Below are 9,517 nucleotides of genomic sequence, written 5' to 3' on the forward strand. Positions count from 1 at the left end.
TCGAAGACTTCAACTTCTAATATGGTTGTGAGGGGCATCTCATCTTTTCTTCCTAGATTTCCTGTTCTTTGGCACTTATCACAATGAGTAATAAATGAACAGACGTCTTTAAACATCGTAGGCCAAAAGAAACCACATTCAAATATTCTAGCTGCTGTCTTGTTAGCTCCATTATGTCCTCCATAAGAGCTAGAATGACATTCCGACATTATGGATTCATATTCATTTTCACCAACGCATCTCCTAATTATCCCGTCACCACAGGTCTTGAACAAAAAAGGATCTTCCCAAAAGTACTGTTTAATGTCGAAGAAAAATTTCTTCTTTTGTTGGAAATTTAATCCTTCCAGAACAATATTGGCTGCAAGATAATTAGCAATATCTGCATACCATGGTGACATGACGCTTTTCATTTGATAGAGATGTTCATCAGGGAAATCATCTCGTATACCTTTAGTTTCACCTATGGGACCATTCTCATCTTCAAGTCTCGATAGATGATCGGCGACAAGGTTTTCTACTCCCTTTTTGTCTTTTATTTCTATATCAAATTCTTGCAACAATAAAACCCATCTAATTAGACGTGGTTTTGCATCCTTTTTAGCAAATAAATATCTTAATGCTGCATGATCAGTGTAAATAATAACTTTCGAACCTAACAAGTATGACCTAAACTTATCACACGTAAAAACTACAACTAACATTTCTTTCTCAGTTGTGGTGTAGTTTAATTGTGCACCGGAAAGTGTGTGACTGGCATAATAAATGACATGAAGTTTCTTATCCTTCCTTTGTCCTAAAACACATCCGACAGCTAAGTCACTTGCATCACACATAATTTCAAATGGTAAATCCCAATCGGGTTTAGCAATAATAGGTGCACTGACTAAAGCTGTTTTTAATGTTTCGAAAGCTTTAACGCAATCTTCATTAAAATCAAAGGTAGAATCTTTCATGAGTAGATTAGTGAGTGGTTTGGAAATTACAGAAAAATTCTTAATAAATCTTCTGTAAAAAACGGCATGTCCTAAAAATGATCTTACTCCCTTAATAGTAGTTGGAGGGGGTAATTTCTCTATTACTGAGGTTTTTGCTCTATCTACTTCTAATCCTTTTTCAGATATTTTGTGACCTAAAACAATTCATTCGTCAACCATGAAATGCCATTTTTCCCAGTTTAATACTAAATTTGTTTCTTCACACCTAGACAAAACTTTATCCAAGTTTTCTAGGCACGAATCAAAAGAATCTCCATAAACTGAAAAATCGTCCATAAAAACTTCCATGATATCTTCAATGAAATCATTAAAAATCGCAGTCATACAACGTTGAAATGTTGCAGGTGCGTTACATAGACCAAAGGGCATTCTCCTATATGCAAATGTTCCGTAAGGATATGTGAAGGTTGTTTTATCTTGGTCATCCGGGTAAATGTATATTTGAAAGAATCCGGAGTAACCATCTAGAAAACAGTAGAAAGCATGACCAGCTATCCTTTCGATCATTTGATCAATGAAAGGAAGAGGAAAATGATCTTTCCTAGTTGCTTTATTTAGATTTCTATAATCTATACAAACTGTAACGCCCCGAAAAAAAATTCATTATAAGCATACATATAAATTAGGATTCTAAAATAATTAATTATTAAGATTTATTTAATTTAATAAAATCAAATGTTAATGTTATATAATTATATTTGAAAAATATATTTTTTCTCTATATTAATTTATTGTGATAGATTTGTAGTTAGAGTAATAAATTAATATTAAAATCTTACCAATACTATTATAAAAAAGAAAATTAAAAATAAAATGAAAATATTATTAATTCTAGAGTCCGAGAATGGCAAGGTAGAGGTGTTTACATTGTAAACTAATTTGTTCAAAATATATATATATTAAAAATAGTTTCACTTTAATTAATTTAATTAGGGTAAACTTCTCCCTACATATATATATATATATATATCATGAAAGCTTATTTTGGAGGGGGAGAGCCGCAAAACTCATTGATATTCTGGAAAAAGAAAATTTATTCTCTTAGATAGTATACATGTATCAATTTGGAGATAGGCCGTCGTCGCATAGTAATTTAGCGTTCTTTCTCGGAGTAGAGGTAAGTAGTTAATTATATACATAGTTCTTTGTTTGATTGTTTATATGTCTATTTTAATTGACTGTTATACTTGTAATGAATGTGAGTAGTTAATTAAATATAGGGTATGTTAATTGTATGTTTGCCGTCGTGTTGATTTGTTGAGATAAACTGTCTGTTGGTTTGATCTCCGTGTTTAACATGTGTATCTCGTACATTGACAATAGTCATGTTGGTATAAATAAATTTGAGAAGGATGATGATGATAATGATATGAGAATTGAGTAAAATATATATATGAGATGTGTAATTTTGATTCTAGAAATGTCAGAGATATGAGAATAAAAGCTTAAACTAGGATAGTATATTCAATGGTTGCAATTGAAATGAGAAAAAGGAATATTGTGATCACGTGAAATATAAACACCGGGTATTTGTTACGACAGAGTGTTAAGGTACCGGGTATTTGTTACGATAGGGTACCTAGAAGACGGGATACCGGGTATTTGTTACGACAGGGTATCCCAGGATATGATTTTATTGGCCAAGCAACCATTGGGTATTACTAGACTAGAGTAAGCAGGGCCCTTGAATAAATTAATAGTAATTCATTGAGTATTGGATGTTCTGCTTGACAACTAATAAATATTAAATGCATGTAAACTGAATTGTATGCGTGTGTGGTTGTGCTATGTATTTAATTGGCTATCTTACTGGGCCTCCCAAGCTCACCCCCTCTCCATCAGTTTTCTTGTCAGGTTAATGTCATGAAATGTTTAGCGATGCTCGTTTGGATCGGCCAGTGTGTAGATTCGTCATTATTAGGTTCATATTACTAATAGTCTAGCTTGTCTGTACTTTTGGTAAATTTTAAACGTTTGGGGTTCATTTATTTGAACCTATTGGAATGCATTTGTAAATGAAATGTTGCTACGCTTTTGAGTTTTGTTAGTATATTAAATGAAATTTATTACTGTTCAAGAAAGTGACGGTTTTATAAAAAGGGGTGTTACATTTAATGGTATCAGAGCGGGTCTACGTTCCTAGGGACACAGTGTCAGAATATAGGATACATACTAGCCGAGCGTCTAATGAAATTATCTAAAGCATTGAAACTCATATCTTAATTTTAAAATGCTTGGTTACAAGTTTTAAAATTTACTCAACAGGTCAAGAGGTCAAATATGATTTGGGAACACGGTCATTATTTGAGGAAGTTACACATTAAGTCAGTTTTAGATTTTATTTTACAATTAACTATTCACTTTTTTTTTTATATATTATCATAGGTACTTATCAGATTATATTCAAATATTTTTAATTTTATCAAATTAACAGTTATCTAACATTAAATTATTCTATTTATGAATTCTCTGTAAAATTAAAAAAAAAAACCAGAAAACGCAAGATTAGTTTCTGACATGGTTTTTGGTTGTGACCCTCATGTTAAGATGGAGGGTTCTTTTAAATAAGGTTACTATGTGAAGGATGGCAGTAGGAATGATTGAATTGGGTGGTGTTGGTTTGGTTCATCTTCACACTTGGACATGAGATATGGAGAAGCTGATTTGTTTTTTTTTTTTTTTTAAATAAGGATAATTCCCATAAGTGTGATTTTCCATTATAAAGTTGTTTAAATTTATATGAATTTGACATTTCAAGAATTTTTTTTAAAACATGTGAAACTTGTAAATTTTTAAACCAGTTAGTATGTAATTTATCCTCATTATTTGAACTTTGAGTCTTTTAATTCTTTTTACCTTTGCTAATGTTTGACTGAATTTTTCCGAGTAAAAGAATCAGGTGTGATCTCAACATAAACTTGTTAGATTACGCTATCTATCATTTTTCTTGTAATTAAATGTGAATGCTATACTTTTTTTTCTTTTACATTGATTAAATAATTAAGTATTGTGAAAGATATGTGATTAAAATTTACATGTTCAACTGATATGATTTTCTAATTTAACATATGATGTTGCTATTATTGCCATTGTTTTTGGTTTCAAGATATTTTTTTTTTCACATTGGTTAAGTTTGTGGCTGTGATATCCTATAGGCGCATATATAATATTTTTTTTGTTTAGTCCATTCATATGCGAAAGAGCATTGTTTGCCCAGTACAATCCATTTTAGCAAGTGATTACAAAATATGCCATAATAAGATCTGTCCATATATATATATATTTTTTTCTCCTTTAATTTGAGACGAAATTCAAGTTTCAGGTTCTATCTATGCCACTTCATAATACACCTAGTTTATCAAATTTCAAACGAAACATGAACATTTTATTCTACACACTTTAAGGTGTTTATGTTCTAATTGTTCTTTTTCTGGGTACAAAATAAATATTTATGAATAGATTTTTTTTTCTTTCGTTCTTTTGAGCCAGTTACTTGCTATTTCTGTTGAATTTAGTCAAAAATTTAAATAAATTATTTTTAACCAAAAAAGAAAAAAACTATTTTCATAGGAATAAAATTTGATTTGTTATTTTAATATATACTCAATTTTGAATTCATTGAATTCCTATTGTTATAATCATCAGTTGTATTAATTTTAAACATGATTACCAACTCTTATTGAATTTCTTATTTATAATTGGTCATTCAACGACCTTCCTTTTATTAATATAAGTAGGTCTCTTATTTCAATTAAGATTTGTTCTCTGGATGAGAATGTTCTTATTTGTTTTACTTCCAAATGGATTTCTTTTGGGCCAATTCGAAAAAAAAAATAATTAGTTAGATTATCTGAAATTTCATCTTTCACATTATACATTTATTCACAATACTTAATTTTCAATATATATTTTTTATACTTAAAGCCTATGTATTTCAAAATACATCTCTTTTAAATTTCGAGGACGAAATTCTTTTTAGAGGGGAAGAACTGTAACGCCCCGAAAAAAAATTCATTATAAGCATACATATAAATTAGGATTCTAAAATAATTAATTATTAAGATTTATTTAATTTAATAAAATCAAATGTTAATGTTATATAATTATATTTGAAAAATATATTTTTTCTCTATATTAATTCATTGTGATAGATTTGTAGTTAGAGTAATAAATTAATATTAAAATCTTACCAATACTATTATAAAAAAGAAAATTAAAAATAAAATGAAAATATTATTAATTCTAGAGTCCGAGAATGGCAAGGTAGAGGTGTTTACATTGTAAACTAATTTGTTCAAAATATATATATATTAAAAATAGTTTCACTTTAATTAATTTAATTAGGGTAAACTTCTCCCTACATATATATATATATATATATATATATATATATATATATATATATATATATATATATATATATATATATATATATATATATATCATGAAAGCTTATTTTGGAGGGGGAGAGCCGCAAAACTCATTGATATTCTGGAAAAAGAAAATTTATTCTCTTAGATAGTATACATGTATCAATTTGGAGATAGGCCGTCGTCGCATAGTAATTTAGCGTTCTTTCTCGGAGTAGAGGTAAGTAGTTAATTATATACATAGTTCTTTGTTTGATTGTTTATATGTCTATTTTAATTGACTGTTATACTTGTAATGAATGTGAGTAGTTAATTAAATATAGGGTATGTTAATTGTATGTTTGCCGTCGTGTTGATTTGTTGAGATAAACTGTCTGTTGGTTTGATCTCCGTGTTTAACATGTGTATCTCGTACATTGACAATAGTCATGTTGGTATAAATAAATTTGAGAAGGATGATGATGATAATGATATGAGAATTGAGTAAAATATATATATGAGATGTGTAATTTTGATTCTAGAAATGTCAGAGATATGAGAATAAAAGCTTAAACTAGGATAGTATATTCAATGGTTGCAATTGAAATGAGAAAAAGGAATATTGTGATCACGTGAAATATAAACACCGGGTATTTGTTACGACAGAGTGTTAAGGTACCGGGTATTTGTTACGATAGGGTACCTAGAAGACGGGATACCGGGTATTTGTTACGACAGGGTATCCCAGGATATGATTTTATTGGCCAAGCAACCATTGGGTATTACTAGACTAGAGTAAGCAGGGCCCTTGAATAAATTAATAGTAATTCATTGAGTATTGGATGTTCTGCTTGACAACTAATAAATATTAAATGCATGTAAACTGAATTGTATGCGTGTGTGGTTGTGCTATGTATTTAATTGGCTATCTTACTGGGCCTCCCAAGCTCACCCCCTCTCCATCAGTTTTCTTGTCAGGTTAATGTCATGAAATGTTTAGCGATGCTCGTTTGGATCAGCCAGTGTGTAGATTCATCATTATTAGGTTCATATTACTAATAGTCTAGCTTGTCTGTACTTTTGGTAAATTTAAACGTTTGGGGTTCATTTATTTGAACCTATTGAAATGCATTTGTAAATGAAATGTTGCTACGCTTTTGAGTTTTGTTAGTATATTAAATGGAATTTATTACTGTTCAAGAAAGTGACGGTTTTATAAAAAGGGGTGTTACACAAACCCTCCAACCAGTGGTGGTTCGCGTAGGTATTAATTCACCTTCTTCATTCCTTACAACTGTTATGCCTCCCTTTTTAGGTACACAATGGATTGGACTAACCCATTCACTATCTGAAATAAGGTAGATGATTCCATTGTCCAGAAGTTTAGTAATCTCATTTTTTACTACTTCTTTCATATTCGGATTTAGGCGTCTTTGCCTATCCGCTTTAGGTGGCTTATCTTCTTCTAAGTGAATTCTGTGCATTACAATGCTCGGATTAATACCTTTTAAGTCTGAAATTTGCCAACCCATACTTCCTATCCTATTTCTAACAACTTCTTTCAATTTCTCTTCTTGGACTTGTGTTAATTTGTTAGAGATAATTATAGGTAGAGAATCGTCTTCGCCTAAGAAAGCGTACCTCAAATGACTTGGTAATTCTTTAAGTTCTAATTTAGGTGGAACTATAATTGAAGGCGGAACTGGTCCATCTTCTCGAATCAAAGGTTCTGGGTCCTTATCTTCTAGTTCCTCACTCATTATAGGTTCTATTATTTCTTCTTTTTGAATAATGTCATTTACACATTCTTCAATTAAATCAAGTTTCATACAAGCGAAATCCTCCATAGGATACTTCATCGCTTGATTCATATCAAACTCAATCTTATCATTGCCTATTCTTAAAACTACTTTCCCTTCCGACACATCAACTAGAGCACGTCCCGTGTTCATGAACGGTCTACCAAAGATTAGCGGACAATTTACGTCATAAGCAAAATCTAAAATAACGAAATCGGTAGGAAAAATAAATTTGTCAACTTTAACTAAAACATCCTCAATTATACTGTATGGTCTTTTAGTGGTTTGATCCGCTAATTGCAAAACCATATTGGTACGTTTGATGTCTTTTTCTAAGCCTAACTTATTAAAAATAGACAATGGCATCAAGTTAATGCTTGCTCCTAAATCACAGAGACAACTGGGAAATTCAATATCTCCCAATTTACACAGAATGGTAAAACATTCGGGATCCTTGAGTTTTGTGGGCAAATTACTTGACACAATTGAACTACAATCTTCAGTTAGTGAAATGGATGAAATTCCTTCCCAACTGATTTTCTTTGAAATTAAATCTTTGAGTAATTTACCATAATTGGGAATTTGCGTAATCGCATCCATAAACGTTAAATTAATATGCAAATTCTTAAGTTTGTCTAAAAATGTTAAAAGTTGTTTGTCTTAGTCCTTATTGCGGACTTTGTGTGGAAAAGGTGGTTTGGGTACAAAAGTTTTTGTACTAGAGTCAATTGGTGCATCTTTTTATTTTAATGTATCTTCTTTGGGCTTCAGTAAATCAGTTCCAGGTAAGGTCGAATTTCCGGGCATTTCCGGGCCTAAGTAATTTTTCCCTGAACGAAGAGTAATAGCCTTAACATGCTCTTTCGGATTTTCTTCCGTATGGCTTGGAAGACTTCCCTCTTTGCGGGATGGAATTGATTTAGCGAGTTGTCCAATTTGAATCTCCAAATTATGGATGCTAGATGATTGGTTTTTAATAAGCTGATCCAATTTATTCTCGATCCGTTTAAAACCATCGTCGTGATTACTTATTTTTCCGCTCATAGCATCAATAAATTTGTCGATTTTAGAAGATAAAGTGCTAATCGTATCTCTTGATTGATTTTGATAATTAGTAGTACGATTTTGATTAGCATTAGCATTATTATTATCTCTCCAGTTAAAGTTAGGATGATTTCTCCATCCAGGATTATATGTATTGGAATAAGGGTTATTATTTTGGTTTTGCCCTTGGACAAAGTTTACCAGTTCAATTTCACTCATACCTTCGTAGTCCACATCCGTTTGGATTGGCTTACCATTAGAATCACACGGTGCCATAAACCTATCAATTTTGTGCGATAAGACAGAAAATTGGGCTTGCAACATCGCTACTGGATCAAGATTCACTATACCTTTAACTGATGAAGTAGTTGAGGATGATGGTTTTGCTAATGGTACGTGTCCACGTTCCGCGGGCCACATACTGCTGTTGATTGCCATTTCCTCCAAAAGTTCTCTTGCTTGGGCAGATGTTTTCTTCATGAATAACCCTCCAGACATAGCATCCAATGAACCTCTAGTCGTAGGATTTAATCCATTATAAAATGTTTGCATTAAAAGTTCAGCGGGCAATTGGTGGTGTGGGCATAAACGTTGAAGTTCTTTAAAACGTTCCCAAGCCTCATAAAGAGTTTCATTATCATTTTGAGAAAAAGATGTTAACTCTTTAATGACTCTTGCGGTTTTTGCTAAAGGAAATTTTTTTGATAAAAATGCTTGGGCTAATTGCTCCCAAGTCTCAATTGATGCGGCTGGCATAGAAGTTAACCATTCTTTGGCTCGATCCTTCAAAGTAAAAGGAAAAAGGTGAAGTTTGATTGCTTCTGCAGTTACATCAGTAATTTTAAAAGTGTCACAAATTTCTAAGAAATTTGTCAAATGGGTATTAGGATCTTCGTTAGGTAACCCGTAAAACGTTACATTATTTTGCAACATATTAAGCAACGCAGGCTTAATTTCAAAATGATGTGCATTAATTTGGGGTCTAACTATACTGTTTGTTACACCGGCCACTCCTAGCCTAGCGTAATCCATAAGTGTGGCCATAACTTCTGGCTCGGTAATTTTAGTTTTTATTGGGGTTTAGTTTTTATTTTTCTTTTCTTTCTTGTTCTTTTTAAGAGTTCTTTCAATTTCTGGGTCAATAGGATCTGGTGACGTGCCTGAAGTTCGAGAACTGCGCATGAACTTGAAATTTCGCACGAACCGAAACTACCTACAAAACAGAATTTGAAAAATAAATATGTTAGTAATTGAAAATAAATAAAATATAAAAGTTTGAATAAGTATGAATAAACCTAGATTCGTAATAAAACACGAAAAATTTAAA

The 9,517-nt window shown here is 31.4% G+C and overlaps 1 non-coding gene across 1 annotated transcript; it reads left to right on the plus strand.

Annotated features, from left to right (window-relative positions):
* The first annotated feature begins 8,758 nt into the window (after positions 1-8,758).
* LOC136221080 (small nucleolar RNA R71) lies at positions 8,759-8,865 on the plus strand. Its single transcript, XR_010684871.1, has one exon. It is a non-coding gene; the product is annotated as a small nucleolar RNA R71 (small nucleolar RNA).
* The last annotated feature ends 652 nt before the right edge of the window (positions 8,866-9,517 follow it).

The sequence above is a fragment of the Euphorbia lathyris genome, chromosome 2, assembly GCF_963576675.1.
Source record: "Euphorbia lathyris chromosome 2, ddEupLath1.1, whole genome shotgun sequence".
In the NCBI taxonomy this organism is placed as follows: Eukaryota; Viridiplantae; Streptophyta; class Magnoliopsida; order Malpighiales; family Euphorbiaceae; genus Euphorbia; species Euphorbia lathyris.